This window comes from Calliphora vicina, chromosome 3 (genome assembly GCF_958450345.1).
Source record: "Calliphora vicina chromosome 3, idCalVici1.1, whole genome shotgun sequence".
In the NCBI taxonomy this organism is placed as follows: domain Eukaryota; kingdom Metazoa; phylum Arthropoda; class Insecta; order Diptera; family Calliphoridae; genus Calliphora; species Calliphora vicina.
In genome coordinates, this window is record NC_088782.1 from 96,721,173 (window position 1) to 96,729,223 (window position 8,051).

The 8,051-nt window shown below is 25.6% G+C and overlaps 1 protein-coding gene across 6 annotated transcripts in view; it reads right to left on the reverse strand.

Moving 5' to 3' along the window:
* Positions 1-4,069, reverse strand: part of upSET — a 38,179-nt gene extending 34,110 nt beyond the window's left edge. Inside the window, exons 1-2 of one of the 6 annotated variants that reach the window (XM_065506454.1) lie at positions 3,903-4,069; positions 2,483-2,769 (exon numbers count right to left, since the gene is read on the reverse strand). The gene's annotated coding sequence lies outside the window, so the exon portion shown is untranslated. Of the gene's footprint in view, positions 1-2,482; positions 2,967-3,715; positions 3,805-3,844 lie in introns of those variants that run through there. The other 5 variants (XM_065506457.1, XM_065506452.1, XM_065506453.1 and 2 more) reach the window with 5 other exon arrangements.
* Between the last annotated feature and the right edge of the window lie 3,982 nt (positions 4,070-8,051).

Here is an 8,051-nt window from a genome sequence, read left to right on the forward strand (position 1 = left end):
TTAATACAAAATGTAGCCAAAAATCATTAACATTTTTCAAATAATCGCTCAAAATTCAATAATGTATAAATTTATTAAAAGATTTCAATTTTTATAAAAGAAGTTCAATCTGAAAAAAATGGCAACACTTTTCGTTTTCAAATCAGTATCTAAAATTTAAACCATTATTATGTCATTATTTTCTCTAAATAAGAATAGGTATACTTAGAAGTTTTAATGTTAAGAATCTTAATAAATTTTCCTGTTTTAAATAAAAATGTTTCTGTTTTAATCACACAAAGAAAATAGGTAATTGCTTGTGGTTCTTATAACCGAATTTATTGCTAAATGTTTCCTTTTTTTAATAAAGGCTTATTTTTCAAGTTTTAGTTTAAGTTATTTTTAGTTTTACTATTATTCATTATTTAATTGTAAAAATAAGGTATTATTAATCGTATATGGCCCAATGGACTCGAAGCAAAGAATGAAATGAAACATATTTTGGTGTAAAATAACCATGTATTAATAAAATCTTAATACCTATTATGGTAAAAAGGATCTTGAACTAAAATATTTTTTTTAATTTTATGTCCATTAAAGTTTTTCACACTGACTTTTAAGTGAACTGTAATATTTTAGAAGTATCTATTTGAAAATTATATTTCCCTAAGAAACTCAAATTTTGTGAAAACTTTTCGGCGGAAGGATTGGTAAAAATTTGCCGAACACTCTGAAGTTACGGTCACAAATTTCACAAAATAATAAGAATCACTAAAAATTTAGGTATTTATTATTTTGTAATTCTCCCGAAAGTGGGAGAATGACAAAATTAACCTAACACATCCATACATACACATATGTATATACTGTGAGTGCATAAAATAAAAGTGCAAAAAAACTGCAACAGCAAAATGCCAAGCTTCTAGATTTAACATTCATAGGATTGGCAACTCATTACGAGACACGAAATAACACAAGAGAACGAACAAAAAATATAATCAAAGCACATACACAAAGAAAAAGTTACCAGTTTTACAACTTTTGCTTTCGATTCAAAAGGGAATACAAAAAAAATGAAGAAGTACTAACACAAAACAATCACTAAGCATATATTCTATTCTTCTTTTAAGAAAGAGAAAAATATAATATTTGGCTAAAAACAATTTAAACGGTAACCCAAAATTTCTCAGGCCAAACAGAAACAGCTATATAAATTAAGAAGCTTTTTTCTGCATGTTAAGTATATAAACACAGAATAGAGATTTGTGCGACAAACTTTATCATAAAGGAAACAAAGAAAAATAGAAAATAAAATATATTAAAATAAGAGAATATGTATATTATTTGGAAAAATATATTTTAATTATAAATAACCTTAATTATGTAGAAATACTGTCTGCAAATTGCTATATATTACAACAACAAATTTTTTAAAGAAAACCTAAAAATAACCTCAACATTTTTTTTTAATTCAATATTTAGGTATATTATTGTTATGACTCATGACATTTTATATTAGATTTTATATCTATTTTTATCAGTTTTTCAATTAAAATATAATTTTCTGATATTTTGATAAAAAAAAAGTAAAATAAAATTTGCAAAAATGCAACACTGCGCAAGTCACCAACAGTAAACACGTTAGTTAATATGTATGCATGATTGTGCAAGTGTATAGGTAAATAGAAAAAAAACTGATGTTGCCACACTTAACAAGTAAAAAATCAATAAATAATAACTATAAAAGAAAATTGTGATACTAATATTGCAATGGTATATAATAAAATAATTTAAATTTATTTAGTTTATTACACACTATCACTGCATGACATTTTTTAACCAAAATCGCCAGACACGCGTTTCCAATACATTTACATATTTTACATATTCATGAAAGACGCCATTTTTACGAATCAAGTAAAAGACAGATTGGCCAATAAATTTAAGAAAGAGATAACCAGTGAATTCACTACGAAAAATATTAACGATAGAAAGAGAGAAATATAGAAAAAATGGCTACTTGACGACTTAAAACGTAGTAAGAAAATATTTTGCAAATAAGATTTCAATTCATATCTATAAAGAAATAATATAATTATTTAAAGAAATTGATCTAAAAATGATCCAAAGTTGCAACATTTTAATATATATAAATATTATTTGAAATATATAATGACTTTCATGTAGAAATTGCATTTCTCCAAATTACTTTAATGCCGAGAAGAAGAAGCACATATATTTTTATTCAATATGGCGGCCTGAACTTTGACAAATCAAATCGGGAATTAAAAAGAAAAATACGTATAAAAACTTAAAACTTCTATTTATTTATTTATTGTAATAGAAATAATCAATATGTAATCGAGAGGTCTTAATAAAGTTTATTCGAAATTGAAAAATAAACGTAGGTATTAAGTACCTTTCTTTGCTAAATGAATTTCGTCGAAAATGACTTCAAAATCACCAAGAAGAGTTAAGATTAAGAATAAAAGTAAAAACTTACCATTTTTGTTTGTTTTGATAATGTTGTTATTTTAAGCCATTTGGTTTATTTTTTAGCAAATTTCATTTGCTAACGTGTTATTAGTTATATTTTTACACACACACAATTCTGTTACAACTTAAGACGTAATTGCGAACAATTATATTTTATTTTTATTTATTTCCTTTTCACTTGTCACTTTCTTTCAAATAGTTTTTCAGTTTTTGAAAACTATAATTCACTCAATAGTAATCCTTTAATTTTTTTATGGTTAGCGTATTTTTTCTTATTTTTTTCCATTAATTTCACTATAAATTTAATTATTATATTTTTAATAGGAAAGAAAAATTGTTGGCGCGACAAAGGTATAAAATAATGTACTACAGATCTATTATTTGGTGGAAGTGGTAGTGTTGTATAGTTTCCTTTTTACTCTTCTTGTTCTAGTGCATACACACTACTTTTGACATACAGTGTTGTATTTTAACCTAACTTTTTTCATTTTCTTTTGTTATACGATATATCGCACCGTGTTGCCATATTTGTGAATATAGATTTCGAAGAAGAAGCAGAAGTATAGGAGATAAAAATGAAAACAAAAACAATATAAAATTGGAATTTTTCAAGTTTTTGCTTTGATATTTCTTTCGTATTATTCCTTTTATTTTTTTTTGAAATAAATTCACTTAGGGCAGCCATCCAAACCCAACTAGCGAGCGATGTCAATCCTAGCGTATGCCCCTCCCCCCTTTGAGAACAAATATCGCGTTTTTTACATACCCAACATCAACATCGCGACCAAACACAAAATATTTAAATGTAAATACATATATCACATCTATCTATATGTACATACCTATTGGTATATAATTGAGTATATACACAATTTTTTTATAGAAATTTTCAGGGCTTGATTGAATATGCAAGTGTAAAACAAAATAATAATGTGTATATTATTAATTCTAGTTTTTTTAGGAAATTATAAAACACTTTCTAATTTGTATGCATTCGTTTTGCTCCCATGTCAAATTGAAATCACAAAATCTGCACTTGTTACTGTACATACAGATAGAATATATAAATTTAATAAAATTGCCCACGTATAAAAAAATATTAATTTCAATTACACTTTAGAACAGCCAGCCAGCCAATCATCAAAATGTTTAAAACAAAAATCTGTCATTTCTACTCATCCTCATTTATGTATTGAATATACACATATGTAATATGTATGCATATATATATATTACATACATTTGATTTCATTTCTATAAAACACTATAATTATTAGAGTCCCCAATCTGTCGTGTGCCCCTTCCGAATTTCTGATGTATTATTTTTTCACCTTTTAAAATATTTTATCAAACACATCAACACACACACATTAACTTACAAGTTATTAGTTTTTATTTTCTATGTAATTTTTTTTATATTTTCTCACGTTGATATTCTTCTTATTCACTTCATTTATATTCAATTTATTTGTTTAAAATTCATTTATTCTTATGGATTTAATAGTTTTTTATTCACTTACATTTTTCCAATTATTATTGGAGAAAATGTGTGTGTACAAGTTTTTCACGTACTATTCATTCGAAGACTGTAGAGTTGTAAAAGTATTGAGTATTTGAGTACTCAGTACGCAATGCCGTCAATACTTTCAGAGTTGTATTTTTTAGTACAATAAGAAAAAACTTTTGTTTTTCAGCCTATGCTTGTGAAATATGTTGTAATATTTTTGAAAAAACTTTAAGAATTTCTTTCAAAGTATTCTACCTTGAATTTTCATCTATCTATCACATTTTTTTCATTAATATTCAACTCTAAATATAGTTCTGAAAAATATTCAGCATTATCGAGTACCAAAAATATTAGTTGAGTAGTCTAAGGTACCCACTTTTTACAACTCTAGAAGACTGCAAAAAATTCAATAATAAATGGCGGCTCTTCGTTGAGTTTGATGTTTCTTTTGCTGTTGCTTTTATCGTCAATTTTGCATTTTTCATTACTCATGTATTCGTCGTTAGGATTTGGCGTTTAAATCCAATTAACGCGCAGAGTTGCATTTTATTCACGATGTGCTTCCAGGCCTTATTATATATTAATTTATTGTGGTCATTATTATGAATATATCGTTTTGGGCCTAACCACGTTTTGGTGTCATGTTTTCCATTAATATTTTGCAGTAGATCAAACCCAGATTTTCTCAAAAACACTTTCAAAAAATGTTTTATGTCACCCTATTCTTTCTATACCCGCGTTCCAATTAGAAATCTGTGCAAATTAAGTGGAAGAAATAAAACAACTACTATGTGTACTATCATCAAAAAAAATTCTAGGACAGGTGCCAATTGTATTTTTTGGCTTTTTTTAATTTTTCTACCTGAATATTTTTTTTGAAAAATGTATATTCGATATTTTGGAGAAAATTATTTTTCAAATAGGGTATATAACATTAATTTTGAATGAAAAAAGCAATGTTACAAAATTATATAACGTTATTGTAGAATATATGGAGTGAAAAAATAGTTTATAACTTGTATTTCTCTATGATAATATAGATATGTTTACCACTCAATTGTGGGTAATTTTAAAAATTTATTAAATAAAATTAGGACTGAAATTGAATGGCCATAGGTCACTATAATTAAAAATTAAAATTTAGATAGATGCTGTATAGTGATACCGCAGGTTATAATTGCATATTACAATATATGTATGTAGGTATTCAGAATGATCGCAAGCATAGGATTTATTTAGTTAATTCTTGAAATTTATTTGTTATAAATATTATTAAAGGTATTTACGGCAATACTCGTGTCGTGTTGAAAACATAACACTTACAACAAGTGTCAAACAAGGAAATTCATGTGCACACGCAAAATTGTTCGCTGAGTGAACAAATCGACGGTTAGTCATGATGGGGGTAATATCCCTGCAGTTCATTGAAAAAGTTCCACTATTAAATTCAATAGTACTAGTTCCACTATAAAATTGAATAGCATTTGAAAAAAATGAAAAAAAATGTTTAGAGAGCGGAGTTGAACACATAAAATGGGTATTTTTAGGGGATTTTATTTTTAAAAACTTAAGGCGAATAACTGACTATTGAATTTAAAGGTTTGTAATGGCTGCTTGCAACATTTATCATGTTTATATACATTTCCATCAGTAGAAACTTCAGTCGGCCAGTTTATAATAGGTTCTGTTAGAATTAACATCAACTGCATTACCAGTGTATTCTTAAGACCTAATTAGTTTGTACGTTCCGTTCCGTTCCGAATCAGCTGTTTTGTTTTTAGCATAGGGAAATTTGTGTATGTCGTTAGTTTTTCTGTAACGTTGCCGTTCTGTTGCGGATGAATCTGTTGAAAACTGAATTTTGTCCGCAACGTTAAGTGACAGCTAAAACAGCTGATATCATATACACACAAAAATGCTAACAATATGAAAGCAATGGTGCCAACATTTTTGAAAGGAAAATATTTATTATTAACAAAAGAATAAAAAATATAATATTTTCAAAAAACATTGAAATTTAATAAAATAAATCAAGGACTTAATAGTTATAACTTTTATTCGATAAAAATTGCGAATAATTATTAATAATAAATTATTATTTCATTTATTAAGAATAATTATTATTTCCAATTCTTATTTTTAAAAATATTATAACTATTACTATTCGATAGATATATTATTAATTATTTTTAATAGTTATGAATAAGAAATAACATAACTGTTATAACTCATTTTATATAATAAAGTTTAGTCACACAGTTTTTTTAATAAATGATGTTTTATTGCAGTTAAGTGGTTTAAATTGAAACAAAACATAAAAACATTGCTCTATTTAAAAAGAAATAACACTTGTTTACTTGAAAAATTATTGTTAAAATCTATAATAAAAAGGGAACACCAAAATTACAACTGCTATAGCAACGAAATATGATATCAATGTTTTATGCACTTGAAAATTTCTTATACATAAATATTAAAAAACTTTATATTGTCCCGTTACTTTAGTTTTATTGCAAATGCAAAGCCTATTATATGATCAATGAATACAAATCAGGTTATTCACCTAATGTATCCATCCACATGCATAATCTGCAAAAATAAAACAATTAATATCAAGAAAATATTCAAAACAATTATTATCGTAAATAAAAATAATAAAAATCTTTACTAATAGTTATCTGTAAGAGAAATAAATATTTATTGATCATAATAGTTATGAGCCAATGTAAAAAGATATTAATTGGATATAATAATTATGTTTAATAAATATTTGTTTTCATTACACATAATAATTAAAACCAATTTTTATAAAATATTTCTTAAAATGGTAAATTTTTTGGTACCTGAAAAATGAACATAATTATTATTTAGGGTCCTTGAAATAAATATAAACTTCTTCTAATGTATGTAAAAAAATTAGGTTAAATTAAATCATTAACAAACAATATATGTATATATTTATAAAAATGTTCACAATAATATGTTGACGGTCTAATACAAAAAACACTAAAAATAGTAACAAAATCACCAAGTTGGTCTTTTGGTTATTATTTTAAAAACAGCTGATACGATCTTACGGAAAAACTAACTACAATATAACAACATTCAGAACGGCACAGAACAGAAACGTTACAGAACGCAAAGACTAATGGAGCCTTTATATGTACATTATAAAGTGTGTAATAGAAGTGTGTATATTAATAAACTGTTGTTGTGTAAATTTGATTAAATAAATAAAGAGTTGTTACAATTTTAAATTACTAAACTGCTTTTATTTGCAATCAAAATAATACGGTTTATTTAAAGGAAATAAACCTTCGTTTTTAAAAGATAACGTAACAATATTTCTACTTAAATATATTTATGAAATAGTTTTCATTGTTGAATTTTAGTTTTTTTTTCCCGAAAAATCACGGGATCTGGATATTAGAAAATATTCAAAAAGTACCATTCGAAAAAAGACCAACCATGTGTAATTCAGCTCTGAGCGGAAGAAGAACTCGCGTTATTTTAGGCCTCGAATTTAACTTAAATGAAAAACAAAAAAATACAAAAAAAATCCAAACTCACTCAGAACCATATATGCATATTTTCATGTTTCTAGGTCCATTATTATCACAGAAAATTAAAAAAATACGATTAGAAAAAAAGTAGCACAAAATCATTTTGCAGATTCTTACTCATTCAGGATCAAATGTGTCTAATTGAAATTGATTCTAACTTTTATGTGTTAAATAATAGAAAATATTGTTACGAAATTGCACTATCAATTTGAATTTAACGGTCTATTTCCCCCATTGGGAGAAAAGTACCAATTTCCCTTTTCCTTCAAGTATGAAATTTCAAAATAATCCATTTTGCCAAACAAAATTGTGACACAGATATGCCTCAAACTATTGCTCAATATTAGGACATTATGACAATATGATTGATAAGAGACCTTTTGAATTGACCAATTGTAATTATAATTATACATATATATAATAATTATTAAAATACTTATTTTAAAACAATTTTTGTTACTGAAATTAAAATTAACCTTTGCAGTACAACTCTGTAAGTGTTTATT